Here is a 23,906-nt window from a genome sequence, read left to right as displayed (position 1 = left end):
CCAATTAAATCTTTACAAGATATACCGACACAATTAAGGTTATCATACTAGAACCAGGAGGTCAAAATATACCAACTGATACAGTCCTAGGAAAGAGCAAAAGGAAGCTGGCAGGACTAGACAGCAGACTACAGGAAGAAGTTTCTTAGAAGTAAAACTGACACACCAGCGGACACACCGGAAGGCTGCGCTGCCATTCAGTGCGAACTGGACAGGCTGGAGAGTTGGGCAGAGAGGAACCTGATGAAATTCAACAAAGGCAAGTGTAGGGTACTGCACCTGGGGATGAATAACCCCATGCATCAGTACAGGTTAGGGGCTGACCTGCTGGAAAGCAGCTCTGTGGAAAGGGACCTGGGAGTCCTGGTGGGCAACAGGATGGCCATGAGCCAGCAATGGGCCCTTGTGGCCAAGAAGGCCAATGGCATCCTGGGGTGCGTCAAGAAGAGTGTGGCAAGCAGGTCGAGGGAGGTTCTCCTCCCCCTCTACTCTGCCCTGGTGAGGCCTCGTCTGGAGTTCTGGGCTCCCCGGTTCAAGGAGGACAGGGAGCTGCTGGAGAAGGTACAGCAAAGCGCTACAAAGATGATTAGGGGACTGGAACATCTTTCTCATGAGGAAAAGCTGAGGGACTTGGGTCTTTTTATTCTGGAGAAGAGAAGACTGAGGGGGGATCTTACCAATGCTTATAAATACTGAAGGGGTGGGTGCCAGGAGGATGGGGCCAGTCTTTTTTCAGTGGTGCCCAGTGACAGGACGAGAGGTAACGAGCACAAACTCGATCATAGGAAGTTCCATCTAAACATGAGGAGGAACTTCTTTACTTTGAGGTTGGCAGAGCATGGAACAAGCTGCCCAGAGAGGTTGTGGAGTCTTCTTCTCTGGAGATACTCAAAACTCACCTGGACGCATTCCTGTGCAATCTGCTGTAGGAGAACCTGCTCTGGTGGGGGGGTTGGACTAGATGATCTCCAGAGGTCCCTTCCAACCCCTATCATTCTGTGAATCTGTGAAAACAACATTCTTTCGGAAGCTGAAGGCCTGTCAAACTGTAGAAAATAGAAAGGCTCATAAACTTGTGTAGCTAAAATATCAAAATACAATAGAGCAGGCTAAAAAGGATTGCAAGGAACGACTAGTAAAAGGAACAAAAAATTGTAATGAATCTTCAAACACTGCAGGACCCAGAAGTCTGCCAGAGAACTGTTGATGACCAGGAGACAAATTCATACACAAGCTCTATTTCTCCTACATTCTTTTTGCTATTTTTTGGTAGCCTCTGCACAATGTGGTAAAATCAGCATTTTAGCCAAAGTTCTCATCTGTATGAGAAAGGCAACTGTGCTTTTTATAATACGGGTGGCAGATAGTTGATTGCAGCGAGGAGCGACTGAGTTACCATTTCTTGACATAAAAAGCAGTTATTGGCAGTGAGCTGAAATTGAATTACTGATTAGTTTTTGCTGAATCATAAAATATTTATATATATTTTTTATTTATTGAAGTTTCATTCTAGGTTTTTCAAAACTGATCTTTCCCCCTGGAAGATGTGTTGAATATTAGGCCTAAATTCACAGTGCTTTTTCTATACTTGATGAACACTGAGAAGTATTATAAACTGGCAGAGATAAAGAATATTTTCTCACTCATTATTAACTCTACTCAGGGACACGTTTCTTCTTCTAGTCTTATGACTCATTCTTCCCTCCCTTTCTCCCTTCCTACAGAAAAGCAGTATAAATTAAAATAGTATGAATTTATCACTGGTACATTCCCACAAATGGTTTAACTGTTCAAGTTATGTTGATTAATTTGGAGCTTGAGGTAAAGAATTTTTTAAAAATGTGAAACAGACTGCGCTAGGGAAACTAGCATGCCTATGTTTCTGACATAACCACAAAAGAAAGTACTTATGTCTAACATTATTTGTTTAATATAATAAATCTTTGTCTGTGTTAATAAATAAATTAAACCAATAGATGTTCTCCTCCCCCTTGTGATGTGGTTTAGTAAATGTGAGGGTCAGTCATTTGGGGGCAATGCCTGATCCACCCTTGAGTTACTATACTGAGGGCAGATTTGTCAAAATCTTGCAAGAACCAGTGTTTGATATCACATGAGTCTCTAGGGCAGATTGCATATTGGATATTAGCACTGGTGAGGGAAGATCTATTCCTTTGCTTTCTTCTGAAAGCTGAAGTACTATTTCCTTGACTAAAAGCCCTTAAATAGGACACTGACTCGCCTCAGCTTTTTACATTGATGGGAAAGCTGCACAGAGAGCTGAGAGCTATCATACTGTTGTTTCACGATTTGTGTTCGACATTCTTCTGTGACCACGAGCTAACTTTTGTTTACATTTCTTAGAAATTTGACATTCTACCAACACACTTCATTCATTTGTCATATCAATATACACTTCCCATTTGCTTTGATTATAAAGCTGAAATTAAATCGTTCCAGACCTCTTGTATGTTTTTTTCTTTGACATAATTGCCACGTTCTTCATGCTCTATTTTATTCTCATAATGCATCTCAATATTTCTCATAATGCACAATCTTTGTTCTCTTAGGACACCATTCTGGCCTCAGCAAAAAGAGGAGGAGGTAACTAACCCAAATAACTAAAATTTGGTGGTCAAGATACCCTGTGGAATACATAAAACTGATAGTTCTGTCTCTGGTTTGAATGCAAGGATGCCAAAGAGCATCTCCTGCATCTCAGATGCTTGCCTCTATTACTGAGCTATTTGCTGTTCTAAGAAGGACTTCAAAGGTTGTCAAGCAAAAAGCCTCAGAGATCCTTGGGCTCATTGAAATGTAGAACATGAGGGTATTTTCAGCTCCTCAAAGCTTTCACCACCAAGAAAAATGGTTTACCATCTAGTTCAAATTAATAACTCGTGCTTGCAGGAGTTACTGTTGCAACAATAATCTTGGGTTTGTTCCCTTTTGTTTCCACTGGTAAGTATAAGTCTCTTGGTCTAGGTGCAAGAGGAAAAATTTCAGGAGCAGCTGTGTGAAGTCCATTCCAGCAACAGCTGGCTTATGGAAGGAATAGGGTCCTAAAAATGGCTGTCTTGCTCATTTGAATCCAAGTATACTCCCTTGGTGTGTTTTAATGTTAAAATTAAATTTAGCAAGTCAAATAAGATGGTCAGTCCAACTGAAACAGAAATTCTTGAATTTAAAATAGTCATTAGTGAAGCATTAGGCAGTTCACAAGCAAGGTGCAGTCATGAAAGCCAGAACCATCATCTGTTCCTGGCAGACAACAAGTTCACCCTTTTTGTCTCCATTGTCACTATCATTGGGATAAGGAAGCCTAGTTTTGCCTTGTAGTTTTAGAAGAAAATAATTTCTGAGAACAATGTAACTTTTCTGATTCCATGAGGGGCAGAGATCTTCCTAGGTTTTCTGGGAAGCCCAACAGAGTTGAAGTACGAGTAGTAACAGCTGGGTAGAAAGTAGGAAGAGAAAGTATGCACTAACCCTTGGTGTGAATACAGTTGAACATAACTATTTGGGGATGTATTGTTACTATCGCATGGCAAGGACACTGAAAATTCTTTGTTTAAATGTTTAGGTAAGGATGATCAGTAAGTCCCATGGTGTATAGGTTTTCTAATTTTTTATTCTTTTCTAAGGTGCATTTGAATTATCCACAACAGTCTTCATGCAACACCTAGCCCGTCAGATGTAAAGTTGATTGATATGTTCTTGATGACCTTTCAACACCAACTGACTAGGACAGAGTGAACTGATTCTCTGTTGGCTATTCAAACAGCAACTGGGGGAAAAAAAACAACGCTCAAATATAATCAGTTTTCATGGTCTTTGTTCAGAAATAATAAAATATTGTTCTTGTTGCCAAAACTGGAAACAAATTATTGTAAAAACATCTTAGGATGTGCAGGATTAATATTTCTTCTTCGGGAAGAATTTCTTCCAGACATATTACATTTTTTTACTTGAATAAACAAGGATTGCATTGATTTAATGTACTTGGCGTGCAGAAGATGAAAGCAAAATCAGTAAAAGCATTATCAAAAGTGTTTTATGGCTTGTAAATTGAGCACAGATATAACACCCTTAACTATAGTTTTATTACCTTTATTATATCAGGAGTTAGCAGCTTGGGGAAAATTTGTATTGTTCTCCATTAACTTCTCAAGTGAAACAGATTCCACTTTCCTCAGAAGACAGATCAAGAAAACACAGCCTTTGTTCTAACAAAAGGAGTGCATAAAAAACTAATATTGGAGTACAAACCATTAGTCCATGGTAAGGTTGCACAATAACCATTCCTCGAACCAAAGGATGACCACCTGCATTTATTTTTCCAGAAATAACTGCATCCCATCAGATAGCATTTAGGAATAAAATGTGACTGAGAAGCTAATCATTGACTAGTTATTTACTATGACCTTCACCCCTGAAAAAACCCCACATTTCTGAGCTACATTTGGTTTTTCCAGGTCTTGGTCTATGTACACAGTTCACCCCTGCCTTGACTTCAGCTCACCATGAGACCTGGATGCAATTAAGAGCTCATACTTAATGCCTTAGTTTTCGTCGGAATGAAACCTGAGAGAGTGGTCCAATCTAGGAGCCATGGGGCACTCTAAGGAGCTTCCAGTGTCTTGTAACACACTCCAATATGCACATTTTAAGACAAACTTTACAGTGCAGTGCCACTGGCAAAAGGAGCTGAAAGCTCAGTCAGAGTCTTCGTGGAGTTACCATTTAATCATAGTGTTTCATCCCAACTCCAACCTGAGAGTCATGGACTAACTGACTGTGATCTTTTGTCTCTGCTTCTGAGGTGGGAGAGACATATTTAAGGTGTCCTCATTACCATCCAAAACTCCTTTGCATTTATGTCAAGCGAGTAGCAGAGAGCACGATACCTGAACCATTCCATTCCTGACAGTTATATAGACAAAATCAGCGGTCTAACCTACCACATAAGGAAAAAATATTAAATCTAAAACCCACTACCATGTGGTTCAGAACCTTCCTTTTTAAGTTAGTTCCTCAAAGTTTCTGTAAATTGTTACAGTACATTCTAAAATTAATTACAATGTAGTCTGACTGAAGAGAATCCTGAAATTTCTTTTCCTTGCCACCCATCACTTCCTGCAATCATTTCATCATGTACACATCGTGAATTATTTCACAATGCAGGTATCCCTCCAGTGCTGGCCCACTCTGTCATAATACCTGTTTTGAGAAATTGCTGCTGCCTTCCTATAATTACAACAGCAACTTTTTTCCCCTTTTCCAAAAATTCTTTGGCTCAGTTGCAAGGTTCTTGCTCCAGAAGAGACACATGCATAAATTAAAAGGGAAATAGTGTTACAGAACAATCCCAGGTTTGTTTCAATCATGACGTAAAAAAGTCAGTCAAGAAAATAGAATTTTGCACATGATATTTTTGTGGATGTAAATGGCCCTGAGACAGTGAGGAGTCAAAACTGAAGTCTCCATTCCAGATACTTACAGCCTGTTCTATGTATCAGACATTATTCTTGAATTTTGTATCAAAAGAGGGCTGGAAATAGAAAAAGACCCACTTTTTGTCATTTTTTATTATTATCTAGTATCTTCACCATGTGGAAAGGTGAAGTAATTTAATACGGAAACTTCTTATCAGCTTACTGGAGAACTGGTTTCCATCAAGGCCATACATTTTTTGTTTTTTGGGGAAAGACGTTGAGACTTTCAGGAGATGAGACAGGTTATGGCAGATGCTGTAAGAGATCCAAAAGAGAAAGAAAACATATAGCTGATGATATTTTTATGCCATGAAATTCTTATGTCTATCTTCCAGCCCACATTTATTTTCTATGTAATTCCAAATTAATGTTTTTAACATCACTTTCTGGCGTGATGGGGGAAGTAAATCTGTCAATATAAAATGAGCACAAATGAAACCAATTTTTCTGTAGAGGACTTACTGTTTCTACTTCTAGTGGGCGTTATATCCTTTCATCTTAAAAGGCACTATTATTTTTTCCACATCTTTTTATTTTAGTAAAAATCAGAAAAATTACCTGTTTCACTGTCTACTGATGTGGCCCAAATCTAGTACTACCAAGGATTTGTCCCAGTGACTTTTAGGTGAAAAACTTCTTCTTCATTCCCCGTGTCATTGTTTAAACCCAGTGGGCAGCTCAGCCTCACAGAGCCACTCGCTCACTCCCCCTCCGGTGGGATGAGAAAGAGAATCAGAAGGGGAAAAGTGAGAAAATTCGTGGGTTGAGATAAAGACAGTTTAATAGGTAAAGCAAAAGCTGCGTGCATAAGCAAAGCAAAACAAGGAATTATTTCACTACTTCCCATTGGCAGGCAGGTGTTCAGCCCATCTCCAGGAAAGCTGGGCTCCATCACACATAATGGTTACTTGGGAAGACAAATGCCATCACTCTGAACATCCCCCCTTCCTCCTTCTTCTCCTGGCTTTTATTGCTGAGCATGACATCATATGGTGTGGGATATCCCTTTGGTCAACTCGGGTCAGCTGTCCCGGCTGTGTCCCCTCCCAACTTCTTGTGCACACCCAGCCTACTCGCTGGTGGGGCAGTGTGAGAAATAGAAAAGCCCTTGACTCTGTGTAAGCCCTGCTCAGCAATAGCTAAAACACCCCTGTGTTATCAACAACTGTTTTGGTCACAAATCCAAAACAGCACCATACAGGCTGCTATGAAGAATGTTAACTCCATCCCAGCCAAACTTAGTACAGCTTGTTATGAACTTCAGTTTTGTTGTCTCTTTCCAATGGTCCCTCTTTGGTACAATATTGCTTAGTGAAACGCTTCCTTCTAAAACAATGAAAATCCCAACCCAATAGTTCCTGACTCTCAATATAAGCTCTTTTCACAGAATCACAGAATCACTAAGGTTGGAAAAGACCTGTAAGATCATCAAGTCCAACCATCAACCAAGAAAAAAAAAAAAACAAAACACAAAAAACACACCACCATGCCCATTAAGCCATGTCCCACAAGGCCACGTCCACATGTTCCTTGAATACCTCCAGTGAGGGTGACTCCACCACTTCCTGGGCAGTTTATTCCAGTGTCTCACCACTCTCTCAGTAAAGACATTTTTCCTAATATCCAGTCTGAATCTCCCCTGGCACAACTTCAGACCATTTCCTCTTGTCCTGTCACTAGTCACTTGGGAGAAGAGACCAACACCCACCTCTCTGCAACCTCCTTTCACATAATTGTAGAGAGCGATGAGGTCTCCCCTCAGCCTCCTCTTCTCCAGACTGAAGAACCCCAGTTCCCTCAGCCGCTCCTCATAAGACTTGTGCTCCAGACCCCTCACCAGCTTCGTCGCCCTTCTCTGGACACGCTCCAGCACCTCAATGTCCTTCTTGTAGTGAGGGGCCCAAAACTGAACACAGTATTCGAGGTGCGGCCTCACCAGCACCGAGTACAGGGGCACGATCACCTCCATGCTCCTGCTGGCCACACTATTTCTGATACAGGCCAGGATGCCGTTGGCCTTCTTGGCCACCTGGGCACACTGCTGGCTCATACTCAGCCGGCTGTCAATCAACACCCCCAGGTCCTTTTCTGCAGGGCAGCTTTCCAGCCACTCATCCCCAAGCCTGTAGCGTTGCATGGGGTTGTTGTGACCCAAGTGCAGGACCCGGCACTTGGCCTTGTTGAACCTCATCCAATTGGCCTGGGCCCATCGATCCAGCCTGTCCAGATCCCTCTGCAGAGCCTTCCGACCCTCGAGCAGATCAACACTCCCTCCCAACTTGGTGTCTCCTGCAAACTTTCTGAGGGAGCACTCTATCCCCTCATCCAGATCATCAATAAATATATTAAACAAGACCTGTCCCAAAACTGAGCCCTGGGGGACTCCGCTTGTGACCGGCCGCCAGCTGGATTTTGCTCCGTTCACCACGATTCTCTGGTTTGGCTTTCCAGCCAGTTTTTTACCCAGCGAAAAGTGCACCTGTCTAAGCCACGAGTCACCAGCTTCTTCAGGAGAATACTGTGGGAAATACTGTGTTTTGTATAATCAGAGGAGACTGAACCCAAATGAAAGGACATGGGAGGGTTAAGAACGTTATTCACATTATATCAGAAATAATGCAGACTTGTGTTCTACAGTGAGAGATTTATCATATGGGTATACTCATATATGGAAGAGAGACATACTTTTATACAGAAAAGAGATATACACATATATGGAAGAAGGAATAACAATCTACATTGTGTTTAAAACATACCCTTTGCCCAAGTATCTCCAACGATGACTCATTATTAGGATGTAAAATTGCTTCAGCATTCATATGTCTGTCATATGTCTATTAATAGGGAAAAAAAATACATTCAGAAAAAAGTTTTAAACCTTTCATTTCCACATTTCTCTTCTGGCCTTCTATGAAAGCAGCCAATGCTTGATATTTTTTTTTCATCTTTTTTCCCTAGTGAAAAGTTGATTTAGGTTCAGTTTAAATTAGGGGTGGCAAACTAGCTTGCACAGTCAGCAGTTCCAACAGCCAGCCTGCCTGGTGAGTTTTTGCTGAGCTGAAGTATTCTGCTTTGAAAAATAAATCATTCATTGTCATAGCATTCATTGTCAACCCGTGTGACTGCTCTGTTTATCAGCTGTGAGATTCCCTTTTACTGTGTGTTACAAGGTATCAAGTGCCTTTGATGGTCTCTTCTATATAAATACCAGAATTAAAATAAATTTGTTTCTCAGGTAATTTTAATGACATAAAAACTTTTGAAAGTAAAGTATTAAAAGTGATTCTGTTTTATACCTCTGGGCTTGCAAATTACCCTAAGACACCATTAAAAAAAATTACATGAGAAGGTTAAAAGATGGCAAGAGAGGCAGAATGAGAAAAATATTGGTGTGAGTTTGAAGGAAAACTGAGTGAGAGGCTTTGAAGGGGTAAAACTTCACTGGCTTAATACAGGGGTCATATACAAAGTACTCCCATATGGGAATGATCTGCCTCATCTACTCTGTAGGAGTAAAGACAAGCTGCCGCCTCACCTACAACTTTATCTTCCCCAAACTGAACAGAATCTTGGGATCTTGCAGGACACGGAAGCAGCAGCAAAATGCAATCAATCAGAAGATCTGTGCTAGACCTGTCATTTCATTCAGTGCGTCTAGTTTTCACTTGCCTCACATATTTCAATATTGTAGTCAACACTCTTTTCTGTAATTATAGATTTTATGGTCTGTATTTACAGGCTTATGAAGAGGAGTGATAAAAGACCTTTAAGCTGTTTGCACACCATGCAGAGACTGAAAGTATTCCTAATTATTATATTGACTGACTTTATGACCCCTTTGTGCTGCCAAAACCTCATAAAAAAGCATATAATGTGAAGTGGAATACATCATTGCACAGGTGTAAATGACTACACAAGATGCAAGAAAAGCAGAATCAAGCCAGTTGTACCTAATAAACACTTTCAGCCCAGGAACTGTTGCAGACTCTCATGTAAATACTTAACATGTGGTTCTGCTCTAAAAAGTGACTATAAAATGCATTGTGGGTTTTTATTGTATTTCAGTGATACCACATTAAATTTGCTCAGCTTGTACGTGAAAAGCATTTTTTCTAATAGACATGTTAGCAAATTCCATGTAAACATTCAAACTCAATTTTCTTTTCCTCTGATGCATTGCAAGAGTAAAGATTATCCAGATTCAGCTTTAACTCACTGATACCTTTGCAAACTTACAGATTTTACTTCTTACGGACCCAAAACATGTTGCAGCTTCTGAATGTGGAGTTAAAAGTTTTCCAAAAAATCTGAAAAATTATACACAGCGGTTGCATATTGAATTTCTGAAGAATCAGTTTGATTATAAAATCCAGCCTAAGCTCTTGTTCATGCTGAATTCTTCAGTTTTGTTCTCTTCAGAGTTTTGCCCAAATCTGCAGAAACAAAAGCCGAGAACTTTTATAGTTCATTTAAGATTTTATTTGTTGTGCAAAATGATCTTTTTCATTTTTAATAGTAGTGTGGGCAAAATAAAACTTAGTTTAATAGTTAAAAACTTATAATGAAGGCCACTTAATCTCAATTATTCTCCAGAGGGGCAAAATTCCCATTGTTTAAAATACTAGTAAATTGGGATATAGGATATTGCCTGAGTCTGGAGACAGTGTGAATAAAATGTGTTCATGGGAATGATGTTGCAGTGGTAGGGAGGCAGACTAGGTAATCTCACAGGTCATTTCCCTGCTTATGCTTTGCATGGGTATTTTCTGCAGTACTGGAAATTTGATTAATTTTCTCATACAGGGATCATCACAGCCTGGGAACTGCAAAGACAGGATTGCAATGGCTAACACACATGCATTTTTGTTCTTCTTAATTTTGTGCTATAAAGTGCAAGCCACTCTATTATTCATCTGTAGCTCTTAAAAGAGAGCAGCAATCTAGTGCAGGTAAATTTCAGACAGTAGAGAGACTGGTGAACTGTCCTTGCATACAGGGTATAATCTCTGTATAGGAGACAGAGGGGTTTGCTGGTCTCGGATATGAACAGCATTATTATAACCTATCAAGTGTTTCTAGTGTAATTTCTATTTTTTTTTAATATTTTGGGGGAAGATACTGTTGTAAATGTTTGATAGTACCTTAGGCAAATGACTGCCAGGGCCCTGTGGGGGCTAGGGGTTCCCTGGGTGCTGTGGGGGCCCCCAGAGCAGCAGGGCAGGGGCTGGCAATCAGGGCCCATTTCACCCCCAGCCAGGAGCAGGGACACTGGGGCAGCTCCAGCCCCAGGCATCAGGCACCTCCCTGGGGAGGAAATAGCAACAGCCTCACTTTATTCATTGTTGAAGTAAGAACAACTCCAAACACTCTTCTTAGGATTCACATCCATTTCAGTAAGAGCTGTTAAGGAACCCATATGTATGGTTGGAGGTAATGTCCTCTTTCAGACACTACCTTACTAACACAGAAATAAGGATATGAAACCCAAAATGGGACTTAGGCACTGACTGCAGCACTAAGCATTACAATACCTAGATCCCAAATAGGAAGACAAAATCATGTTACTACATACACAGGCTCTGCGTACAGGACAAGCACATGTAGGAAGAGTTGGGTCTCACGGTGTGTTTCAAACCAATTTGGATGCTGTAGGGAGATTTCCCCAAAATAAGCACCCTCACCTGCCTCTGGCAAGGATGACATCCTTGGGCAAAGAGGATTCCTTCAACTCTGGTCTTCTCCAGGGCTCATGGGTCTTTTCCTCTCTTCCTTTATCATAACCAATTATTTCTAGAAGCTGCTTGGTGTATCAGAACAGATAGAAAGTCTTCCTCGAACTGAAGAGATACAGACTTCCCCATCGTCCCAACTGCCACCCTATAAGCAGTCCTCAGGAGGGGGCTGTGAAAACTGCTGAGCAGCACATTGGCCCGGAATCCCTCCTTGGGAGGAACCCAAGGAAAGTCTATATCCTTGTCCATTAACTCTTTAACACCAAATGCCTGAGTGATCTTCAAAGCAGGAGAATAAATTCAATTTTCTTCTCCCCAGTGACAGTTCATCTATTTAAAGTTTTAATCCTTTTTGGGCTCTCCATCTAACCTTATCAAGCTTACATTTCTCTTTCACAAGAGTGCAATGATGTGCTCCAATGACAGAGGAGAGAAATGAACCCTGGTTTCACTAAGTGCTCTGACGATACACCTCTGTACCTATCAGGCAGGGTTCTGCGATGGATGGGTGCTCCATGAGAGGGAGCTGGGAGCTGGTGGCCACAAAGTCAACAGGGCCGGGCCCTCCCCAACCAGGGTCCATCCAGCAGCACCTGGTGAGGGAGCAGGGATGGGATGGGGACGGTGACCAGGGCCAGCCCAGAGCCCTGCAACTGCCCGGCAAGGCCACAGTGATGGGGCTGGTGCAAAGTCCAGCGGGGTGCAGTAGGTGACAGTCAGCAGGTACGAGGGTGGGCGCAGACTGTGGTGTAGCTCAGGCAAGGACCAAGGCTGAGGATCTGGCCACAAACGCAGTTCCCAAGAAAATGGGAGACGTAAAGCTGCCCTGGTGATACTCCCAGCTCTTTCCGCCCAGCTCTTTCCGAGCGCTGTGATTCCAGGTTACCCAGCTGGGCTGCAGCAGGGCTGGCCTGAGCGGGGGCAGCCGGCCCCGAGGAGCGGGGAAGGGCGGCAGAGCGGGGGGCTGCGCTCGGGGTCTGGCAGCATAGAAGAAGGGCGCCCTCCTTCCCACGTGTTCTTTAGAGAGATTTATCCATCACCACGCTTTTTGTACTGTCCACGTAGGAACGGTCTGGCTCTGTGTGCAAGGGTGCCTTTTGCACAGCAGTCCTCTTTTACAATATCCTAACTCGAGAGTGGGAGAGAGATGCCATCCCAGCTCAGCCCTGCAAAGCCTGAAGAACTGCTGAGTAAACAAAACTCTGGGTGCTTGAACAACGTACAGATCAGCAGGCTCTCCTGACTGTATGTGCTTTTAGGGTTTGTTAGAAGCTGAGCAGGGATTTTCAGGACTGCGAATTTTTATTTCAGTGCTGTTTTTAAGCACCACTGTCTAGCACTGTATACGCACTAGGGAACTGTAGACATTGTCTTGACAATGACACAGAGCTAACTCTATTGTATTTTCTCCAGTTTTCTCTATCTGGGAATGACAGACAAGCGTACCGCCCCGTTCCATAATATTGAACTGAAAGATGCAGATTGTTGTTTTAGGCTCTCAGCAATGAACCATGAAAAGTAAAATGATTTGGAGAACTATCCAAGGCATATAGCTTGGAAATGACAAACATCTGTCAAAATAGATAAGGAAAATCTGAACCTGTTGTATGAGAACTGTGTCTGTGAGACATAACTCACTGTTTCTAACTGAACCCACACACTGTATTGAGGCTGTATGTTTCTTATTTCTTACAGAAAAAGGGGTTACACTTCTTAACACAGGTGAACTCTATGGAGTAAACTCTGTGCAGTAAAAACTCCACACCTGTTTTTACTAGCAAATTAGGATGTTATTAGGTCTTGCTAGTATCTCAGGACTGGCATAACCCTCTCTGCCTTTTTAATGTTTGTTTTAAACTAAATATAGCTCACAGTGAGTTAATAAGCAATAAGGATTATTCTGTTTTGGGTGAGATGTGTGCTGTGGGAAGTGACTGTCCTGTGGTCTACCCTTCTAGCTATTTCTTAGCATCTTAGAGTTTATGTGGAAGTGGCTTCCTTGGAAAGTAATAGCATAGTAAAGAAATATTATTTCCTTGTTGGCCAATGTCCACAAGTTTTTATTCCCCTGTTTTGACACAAATTAAGGCAATATTGTATATGTAAGAAATCAGAGCATAAGTCTGTAATTCAGTTACATATTACTCCTACACACATCCATTCACTACTCTCTGAAGACACCCAGGGAATTCTGAGATTTTGCTGTCCTTCATAAAGTCTTCTTGCATAAAGCCCATTGCAGAGTGCTCACCGGGAACACCCAGGTAGCCCAATTCTTGAGCAAGTTTGCATTGTCATGGAGTGAGGTGGTAACCTTAAATGTCCCTGTTTTCTGAAAAACCTTTGGTATTTCTCTATGAAGTTAAACCAAAATTACTTGTATAAATTCTAATCCTAAATTGTTCTGTGTCCTGAGACATGGGCCAATCCCATTTGCCTTAAGCACATACTATAAAAAAACTAAATTGAAGCTGTTTCTGGCATATAGCACTACAGGAACAGCATTTAGCCTGTTTTTTCACCACCTGTCACACTTCATTGTGTTTAATCATCATAACATTAGATCTTGTTTGTCCATGGTCTCTTTCTATTTGTTTTTGAGGGTTTTTTCCTTCCTTTTTTTTAACAGTGGCATAAAGTGTGAAACTTTCAATCACATGTTGCTGTGGAGTCCAAAGTATAAACCAAAGTACAGAGGATCGCTCTGTACCTACCTTGGTTCTTGCACTCTGCTCTCAGCCTCTGCTACTGACAGGATCATGAGCTGGGCCTTTGGTGTGACCCAGTATGAGAGTTCTTGTGAATGGTACTTATAATTTTTATCTTGGTTTGTTTAATGAGAATAGATGTTGTTGTTGGTCATGGATAACTTTCCTGTTAACAATTGTAACTACTACTACTACTTCCTAAATTGTTTTTTAATGTCAAATGATCTTTAAATTGTAATTAGAGATAAAAAAGTCACAGTTTTGCTACTCATTTACATCTTTTTGTACCTGGCTCAAAATAAAAGACAATTCATTTTAGAATTATTTGTACTGTCAAACAAAATAATTACAGAAGGCAAGCTCATCTGGTGGCTTTTTACATTAGTCAGAAGTACAATGCTTCAGTGTGCTGCAGTGCTGGCAAGTATATTGCACTTTCAAGAAGTGCAGAGGAGAGAGTTAGCTTTTGTTCTCACTAGTGAGGAACTAGAAGTTTTAAGCATTGGACATTGTCTGCAGAAAATAGTGGCAATTACATGCAATGTTTTTAAGAGCATGATAGTCCCTTTGTGAAAATAGGCTGCTAAGTCGGGAAGTAGGTCTTCCAGATTTTTCTGTAAGAGCAGTTAAAAACTATCATCATAAAGTGCTTTTTGGGCTGGATCCTTCAGATGCTGAGTGCCTCCTAACTCAGAGGAGAAAATACTCTGTGCCCCAGAATGCCTTTTGGAAAGGAAAGAGATTGGGAAGAGAAGCAGAGAGTAGCTGTTTATTCAGCAGCAGGCTTCAAGCCAGAGCGGAGTAAGTCTTGCAGGGAGGTGCCATTTTTTCCCCAGTTGTTGTCATGCCATTTCCTTCTGCTTTCACAGCTTTACATAAAAGAGAAGGAGAAGCTGGTCCCCACAGCTATAATTATTGGCCCACTGCTGAGAGATGATTAGAGGGTAAGTCAAGCTGACTCTGCAAATGGACAAAGGGAATGTAGAAAATTGGTAGCTGTGTGCATTGGCCTTACCAGAGTAGTTTATATTTCCTCACCTTTCCTTCAGCCTTTGGTTGTTTTTTAAGCACGTATGGCTTCAGAATAGGATATGACAGGAAAAAGTGTAAAAAGAAATTAGTAGATACATGATGGGATATTGCCCTAAAGAGTGGTTTTTAGTTTCTATTTTTATGCAGATCCCTGAGAGAACACTTGTTAAATTGCAATTTCAATTTTTAGAAGTAACATGGTTTATGTCAACACCATTGGGATGAACAAGTGGAATAAACCTTTTATTCTTTTGTGCTGGTTTTGGCTGAGGTAGAGTTAATTTTCTTCATAGTAGCTAGCATGGGGCTATGTGTTGGATTTGTGCTGAAAACAGTGTTGGTAATACAGGGATGTTTCAGTTATTGCTGAGCAGTGCTTACACAGAGTCAAGGCCTTTTCTGCTTCTCACACCACCCCACCAGCGAGTAGGCTGGGGGTGCACAAGAAGTTGGGAGGGGACACAGCCGGGACAGCTGACCCCAACTGACCAAAGGGATATCCCATACCATATGACGTCATGCTGAACAAAAAAATTCAGGATGGGGCCGCATTGTGCATCTCTTATTCTGTATAGTCTATTTATTTTTTTTTTTCTTCCTTTCCTGTCCTAATAAATTGTTTTTATCTCAACCCATGAGTTTCACCTTTTCTCCGATTCTCTCCCCCATTCCACTGTGGGGGAGTGAGCTAGTGGCTGTGTGGTGCTTAATTGCTGGCTGGGGTTAAACCATGACAGTCCCTTTTGGAGATGGGCTGAACACCCGCCTGCCGATGGGAAGTAGTGAATTAATTCCTTGTTTTGCTTTGCTTGTGCACGCAGCTTTTGCTTTACCTGTTAAACTGTCTTTATCCCAACTCACACATTTTCTCACTTTTCCCCTTCTGATTCTCTCCCTCATCCCACCGGAGGGGGAGTGAGCGAGTGGCTGGGTGGTGCTTAGTTGCCGGCTGGGGTTAAACCAACCACGTCTTTTTTAACTGAAACGTCTGTAATTTTTCAGAGCAAGTATAAAATATTGTATGTTTCATTTGTTATTCACGAGAATGTAATTTAACTTGAAGGAACGGTAATAGGTACTTATTTTCCACAAATAATTTTGATTTTGGTTTTATGTAATGCAAATATCCAAAACATAACAGAACCACCTGATAAATGCAATTGTCACCTAAATGCATTAGATAAGATCAAGACCTCTTGTTTGTGAGGCTCACAAACAGGAATAATTTCACTACTAGGTAGATCTACAGTCTAAATATGCGAAAGTGTAGACAGGACAGAAGGATAAGGTAGAGAGAAAACAGAAATTAAGTAAGCTAAGTGGTTTTCCTAAGGTCAAGTCAATGATGCAACAAAAGGTGAACCCAGAATTACATCTCTGAGGTTAACACTTCTCTTCACTACCTGACTATGCCTAACTGTGTCTTTCAGTTGTGTACTGTATCCAAATACATGATTTATTACCTAGAGAATAATCTTTTCTGAATAGAGCAGTTATATTTTCACTCCTTTTACTTGTACTTTCTTTTACAGAAGGCACTCTCTGAGCACAGTGTGTAATCTGAAAAAATTCCTCACTGCATTACTTGTTAGAATATCATTTTTTGGATTTTGAAATAAACATTACCTGCACAGTCAGTTTACATGGTCTTCCAGGGGGATGCAACATGAGGCTCTGGACATATATATGTCGGAGCTTGATTCAGTTGCCTACACATAGATATCTAGGGCTAGTGAACATTCTTGACAGTTTACAACTAGGTATCTACTTGTCAAGCGGGTGTCTAATCCTGTGCAGTCAATAGTGACCAGATGAATAGAAAAGAGTCTAAAAATCTATTCAGCACACCAGAAGGTGTGACACCTTTGGTCAGCTGAGTAGCTGGTAATACACTCTGTTTATTAAGGAGAGGATTCAGTTATCTAAACACAGGTGCCTGATGCCTTTTGAGAAACACCAGACTTCTGAGACATTTGCTCAGGACTAGCAGTCCTGACGACAGGCAAACCCTGCCCTGATGGAGTAGCAGGTTGAGACCAGGTGCGATGTCCAAAAACATCTCAAATGGCACCAGATACCTGTGAAAGGCAACTAAACTAAGCTCTAGACCTCCATTGACTATAGTAAAGCTTAGATGCCTACCTTGTACACAGAGCCTAAAAAATAGACATCCCAGTCTTGCCTACCTTAAACTTGCTCCCTGTGTTCCGCCTGCTGTCAAATTCTTTACCTCTTACCATTCCCCCATGACCACCCGTCCTTTAACTGCTGATCTTGCTCTCTGCTACTATACTAAGAAACAAGGATGGTCTTATCCAGAATAAGCTACTACAAACCACAATTTTGAATTTTGGGTAGAGCAGCATGGGAAAGTGTTTTCCATCCCCTTGAACACCTGAGGGACAAAGCATTCATGAAGTCTGCTGGATACTCCTACAAACAACTCCTCTTCACACAAGCATGCATTTCATTATAAGCCGGAATTGTCTGCAATCCTTTTTTAAAGGGAGTTCTTCCTAAGACAATACATCTTACACCCCTTTTTTTAAAATAATGCTGTAGAATAAATAAACTCCCAAACAAGCAATATTTGTATCAGGAAGAATGAAGTGATTCAAAACACAAAAATGGCTGCTGACAGAATAAATGGCATGAATGAAAGTGAAATGACACAGTACAGTGTGCTGCTTTTCAAGACCAAGCAGCTGTGCCATTCTTTGCATAAGGGAGTTCAAGTTGAGAGGTTCCATAGCTGTTGAGCTGGTAAGAATGTCTACCTCCTGCTGCTGTTCCTCTTCTTTTCCTAGTTTTTCCGCCATCTCCTCTGTGCACTGGAAAACGATTCTGCTCCTTTGGCTGCCACTGTCATTCTCTCCATGCTTCTGCCTCACTGGTAGCACAAATGTGCTTGTGAAGTCTCTGTGGTGAATTAGCCTTTGCGGCATCTTTTACTGTCTGGAACTGATTTAGATCTTCACCCTGACTCATCAACATGATGCTCAGCCACCTTCCAACAGCCCTCACAGCGCTGGTTTCTGATACTTACATTATATTATATCCTCTGTGTTTGTTGCCTTTTATTGATTTTTACTTCTTGACTGATAAAAACAATGTTCTACCAGGGTTGCATTCTTTCTTTCTTCCCAGAAATCTGCCTAATTTAAATTATACAGTCAGTAACTTTCTTTTGTTGTTACTGTCTCCTTTCATTTTTTTAACAGAAAAATCTGGGAAAAGGGCACAGAGCTGCAAGAGCAAAATGTACTTATGAAAACTATTTTTCCTTGATGTTTGAAACTTGTTTTCACTGTTGCTTATTAAGCAGCTAGCCCTGATAAAGAGAAACTGAACTCGAGTTTCTCTTAATTTCTTCACAGATGCTAAACTTGATTAAACAAGTATGGCGACTCCAGTTCAGACATAGCATTCCTTATAGTGAGGAGTTCTAGTCAGACCACATCATGCACTTTAACAGCAGTACCTGTTTTCTAGCGATTTTTTTTTGTTATAATGCAAGATTTGTACTCTTAGTCCTTTTAATCACTGGGTGCCACCTAGTCTGAGTTTGTAATGCAAAGAGACTCTTTTATATAAACATAAATACTCAGTAATGTGGTAAGTCTTGTGACTCCAGCAAAACAACAAAACAGAGCTTCCAACAGGTTATGAGAAAATGCTATCCAGACTTTAACCGACACTAAGATATTTAATCCCTCTGTGTATTACAAGTGCTCAAAAGTGTATTTCTTCAATTTTATCTTTCTCCTAGATCTCCTAGTGTATTATCATCAAATCCACTACACAAATGGGATACAAGGCCTGCAGTTATAATGAAATCCTGGAAAACAGTGGAAGTGGTGTTGCCCAGAATGACTTCACAATGCTGAAACTTTTAGGTAAGATAAGTGTGCACAACAAGCTTTGAAATGAGAGCTATTGAATCGCTTGGTTTAAATTTCCTATTCATGGGACAGCCTTTGCATGAAAAACAAGACATAGAACCAGCTTGAATCACCTTTCTGATTTCCCACCAATTCCCCTCTTTGTTTCTCTCCTCCCTCCTGGATACTCCCTGTACCTGTTTAGAGAAATATGGAAGAGTTAGAGATTTGTCATGACAGGCTAAATACTGAGCTGGAACTTATTTACATTATATTTATTCTCTAAGAACAGGGGTTTAGGCACCTCAAAAATATCCATAAATTTGAATCAAGTTTTCTGAATACATTCAGCTGAACAGTACTTGGTGAAAAGGGGCTAAACTCATAGAGCAGGATACAGAGCCCTCTACCTTTTCTTTTCCTTCTCTCCACAAATTTATTGGTAGGGATTAATCTGATAAGTGCTATTTAAATTAGGCTATTAGTATACTGATCTAGAATACTGTATGCAGTTGAAGATACACAAGGACTGTACTGTTCAATGTAGTGGAAGTATTCTGGGATAAGTTCTGCTTTGCTTGCCGACACTATTCCGCTTCATAGAAAATGTTTAAATAGTCACTAAGACAAGGAGAACAGTGATTAGTCTCTATGTAAATATCTAAATACCTCATCTGCATCTCATCTCTGCCTGAATTCCTTCCATCTCCTCCAGTTAGCTGCTGGGACCTGCTGGGGCCACTGGATCTCCTGCATAGTACTAAAAGGCCAGAACAGGATAGATACCTCAGGGTTTCCTGTGTCCCTAACACAGAATTTAGTTCCTGCAACATGGCTCCTGGGACACCAGATGGCCTCAGACAGATTCCTATGAGGTTTTCTTATATTCCTTTCTTCAGAAATTTTAAAATTAGCAACATCCATTCCAATTCAGGAAGTAGAGTGTTTTATTTTTTATTATTATCATTTTTATAAGTCAGAACTACAGGAAAACCCTCATTATGGCAATATTTTCCCCAGCGTAAATGCTACTACCTCACTATTTGAGGAAGAGTTATGTTGCACTGTTAACCTACACAGTGGATATTCTATGAACATTTACAACAGTGGGATTTGGATCATTGATGACATAGTAAATTGTACAGCAATATCTATCTGTTCATTCATGCTGGGGAGCCAAAGGTGACTGGAGATTTAGAAAATTCCCCTCCATTTTCAAAAGAAACATTTCCTTCTAGCAGCAGAAATTATATGAAGACCTGGGGAGAGACTTCTTGCAAAACATCATAGCATCACAGAGAAGCACTCATTATTTAAAATCCTGACCCAACCTCTAAAAATACTCATTTTAAATAAATAAGATTTAACTAGATTAGCCTGGATTTAACCAGAGAATAAATGCATATGTAGTCAGCCAGGGCAAAGCTTTCAGTCAGACATCTGTCATGAGAACTTCTCTGGATATAAGTTATTGTTTGATCCTTCTAAAGACATGTTGCCAAACACTCATTATTGCTAAAATGTCAGCAACATTTGTGCCAAGTGCGGGGGAAGTGAGGAATGGGGCCTTTAGACTATAGTAATTTGTCTTCCCCAAAACATCTGTAAATGAACAAAAATTAACATTTTATTACAAACTGGAAGGTGATGAGACTCTTCAACTTATCTTAGATTCAAAGGGAATTTACAGATATTTATTACACATAATCTTGTGTAATCTGCTCTGAATGAGAGAGAAAACATTCAATTAAATTAGAAATTCTATTAAATGACCAGAACAACTTGCTTCGTGTTTAGCCATAATTTGCTTGATCTTGACTTCCTCTCTCTCTAAAACAGTAATTAACTAGTGTTTTTGTGAAAGAGAAAGGGGAAAAAGAAATTAACATTAGAATCAAAGGGGATAGTCAGATTTCAGAAAATACTTAGCTGTCTAGACCTTCCTTAACTTCATAGTTTAGATATGTAAACAACCTTAAAATTCTCACCTTTCAGGAAAGAAATGGTGCCAATATTCTGAATAAAATAAAATATTCCCTGCTGGAAATCTCTTCTGATCCTGTGCTTCTCTGCCTCTGGTCTGCTAGTGGTTACTAAGAAATTAGAGTATGTATTCTCACAGATACAAGCAATTAAACAGTATGCAGTACATGATGGCCTTTTTTTCAGAGGTGTTAGCTGATACTTACATGGTGCAGTTAATAGTCTCTCTACTGGCTTTAAGATTCATTGAATTGACCTAGTCACTAGTCTCAACTATATATTAGAAAAGGGACCTGAGTAAGTAGTAAAAAAATACCACTATTTTATCTTCAGTTCTCCTATTAAGCTTGCATTAAGTATATTAATTGCAGTTTAAAGCAGAGTATTTTGTAATTATTTTTCTATTCTTTGTTTTTAAAGTGATACCATGAAGTACCATATGTAAATGAAATGAATGTGTGTGAAGTACAGTTTGTGCAATCTCCTAAGAGGCATCTTATCACTAGTGAAGCAAATTTATCAAGAATATAACCGCAGATATACTTATGATAGATTATATATATGCATATATATGTAAGTCCATAATAATATCGGTATCAAGCACATTAAGCACATCTCAGAAGGGGTCAAACCATCCCTGAGGGGAGGTCAAACCAATCCCGGAGGGGAGGGCCTAACCATCCCAGAAGTGGGGGGACAGGCCAAAATCGGACCCTAGAAGTGGGCCCAGAGGGGAACCAACAGAATAACAGACAGAGTCTCACTTCAAAGATGGTCCACGTCACGGAGTCTGGAGTCAGCCAGGTGTCCCTGGTGAGGGTCCAAGACCTCACAGAAAGTTGGTGCAGCGAGTTTGGAAAAGTACATGCAGCACAGGAAGTTCTCAGAGATAGAGGCTACATGTTGGATAAAAATTAATTCATTTTTGTATCACAGATATATAAGAGGGCGTAGGACACCACCACTTTGAGCAGTCAATAGGTGGTGTTAGTTTCTGCTTTTCACCTGGGGCAGCCAATAGATGATGATGGTTTTTGTTCTTTCAGACCAATTTTTTTTTTTCTGACTGTTTTCCTGTTCTTGCATTTAGAACAGCCCACGGCAGTTACCAATTCTTACTTTCTCAGGATGCTTTCACCTTTTTCCAGACTATTTTTCACCTTTTGAGATGACAAGTTGCTGTTACAGTTCCTTGATTTTATGCTTACCAAGATATCCCCGGATGTCTCCAGTTTCTAGGTACTCAGCTGCACGTCAAAGACGCCAGCTGCACTTCTCAAGGATGCTTCTGGTTCACAGGTCTATTTCCCAGCTCCCAAGCTGGCAGGCATTTATTCTGTCAATACTTTAGCAGACATCTTCTGCTCAGTAATTTTCCCCTTCTAATCAGGCCGCCTTTCTGCCTGCTTACATGACCACCTCCTTCAGAGTGGGAAGGGGAAGCAAAGCTCATTCTGTTGGAGCTTCTTTACTTGACAGATATGTCTTGTGAGCAATATCCAAGTTTAATACTCAGAGTGCAATGTGGGAAGCACAGTGGTGTTGCACACCTAGCTTTATATTTTATAACACCTTGTTCTTTACAGTCAAACTAATTTTAAGGCTTCAACCTGACTAGCTGAATATATATTACTGGAAGTATGCATACTCTATGTCGAGATTTAAAAGACGTTAGCACATTCTCCGATGTATGGATGTACTGTCACCATAACTTTAAGCAAAGCTTATGTGATGTAATATAGAATCATAGAATTGCTTAGGTTGGAAAAGACCTTTAAGATCATCAAGTCCAACTGTTACTGTTAAGTCCACCATTGAACCATGTCCCTAAGCGCCTCTTCCACACATCTCTTAAATACCTCCAGGGTTGGTGACTCAACCACTTCCCTGGGCACCCTGTTCCAGTGTCTGACAACCCTTTCAGTGAAGAAATTTTTCCTCATATCCAGTCTAAACTTCCCCTGACACAACTTGAGGCTATTTCCTCTTGTCCTGTCGCTAGTCACTTGGGAGAAGAGACCAACACCCACCTCTCTGCAAACCCCTTTCAGGTAGTTGTAGAGAACAATAAGGTCTCCCCTCAGCCTCCTCTTCTGCAGACTGAACAACCCCAGTTCCCTCAGCCGCTCCTCATAAGACTTGTGCTCCACACCCTTCACCAGCTTCGTGGCCCTTCTCTGGACACGCTCCAGCACCTCAATGTCCTTCTTGTGGTGAGGGGCCCAAAACTGAACACAGTATATATAGGTATTATGCCTGCTATTCTGTCATTATATGCACAGCTAACAACATCAACATCAGTTAGGAAATATTCCGATGTCTACTCTCCTCTGCTCTTTGTTCAGCTGGCCACTGAAGGAAGTTTAATACTCCTCCGGGAGCTTCCTTCCAGCTCTGTTCCCCACGCAGGGCCTAGTAAGGTCTGTCCCATGTTGGGGTCAGGTTTCTAATATTTTAAAAATCTGCAGGAGACTGAAAATAATAGAGTGGAATTTCCTGTTTCAGTTGCAGTAGATCCCTTATTGAAGCATAAGTTCCCCTGGACTCTAAATCAGAAGAATATATATATTCAGCTTTTAGATAAAAGGCCAACTAACCAGCCTGAAAAAAGAATCTATACTTTTAATACAATGCTCTGAATGGCATTAAGGGCAAGTACCAATTTGCAAGCCTGCAAGGAGACTCTTATAACTTTAAATATTTTGAATTCCAGAGGAAACATTAATTTAATGTGAATTGAATTTACTTTGCAAGGACAGTACTTCTTGTTCTCTGCTACCTGCTGTTTCATTGTATGTCCACTGGAAAGCTTTCAGTATTTATTTTCATTTCAGTACATGGGTGTCATTTTTTGTTAAGTATGAAACAGACTGTTCCAAGTTTTTGTGAAATGGCAATTTGTCCCACCAACTGTTTTCCATATCTTTGCATAAAAAGTAATTGGTACAAGAAAAGCCAGTATTCTAGCTCACTACATATTTTGGGTTTGACACTTACTTTTCAAAACCCAGCAGTACCGATTGAGTTTCCCATATTGAAAAAAAGTGGTTTTCACCTGTTACCAGTAATTCTAGC

Source organism: Gavia stellata, chromosome 1 (genome assembly GCF_030936135.1).
Source record: "Gavia stellata isolate bGavSte3 chromosome 1, bGavSte3.hap2, whole genome shotgun sequence".
NCBI classification, from domain to species: Eukaryota; Metazoa; Chordata; class Aves; order Gaviiformes; family Gaviidae; genus Gavia; species Gavia stellata.
The sequence above is the reverse complement of the archived record's forward strand: the minus strand, read 5'-3'. Positions refer to the sequence as shown.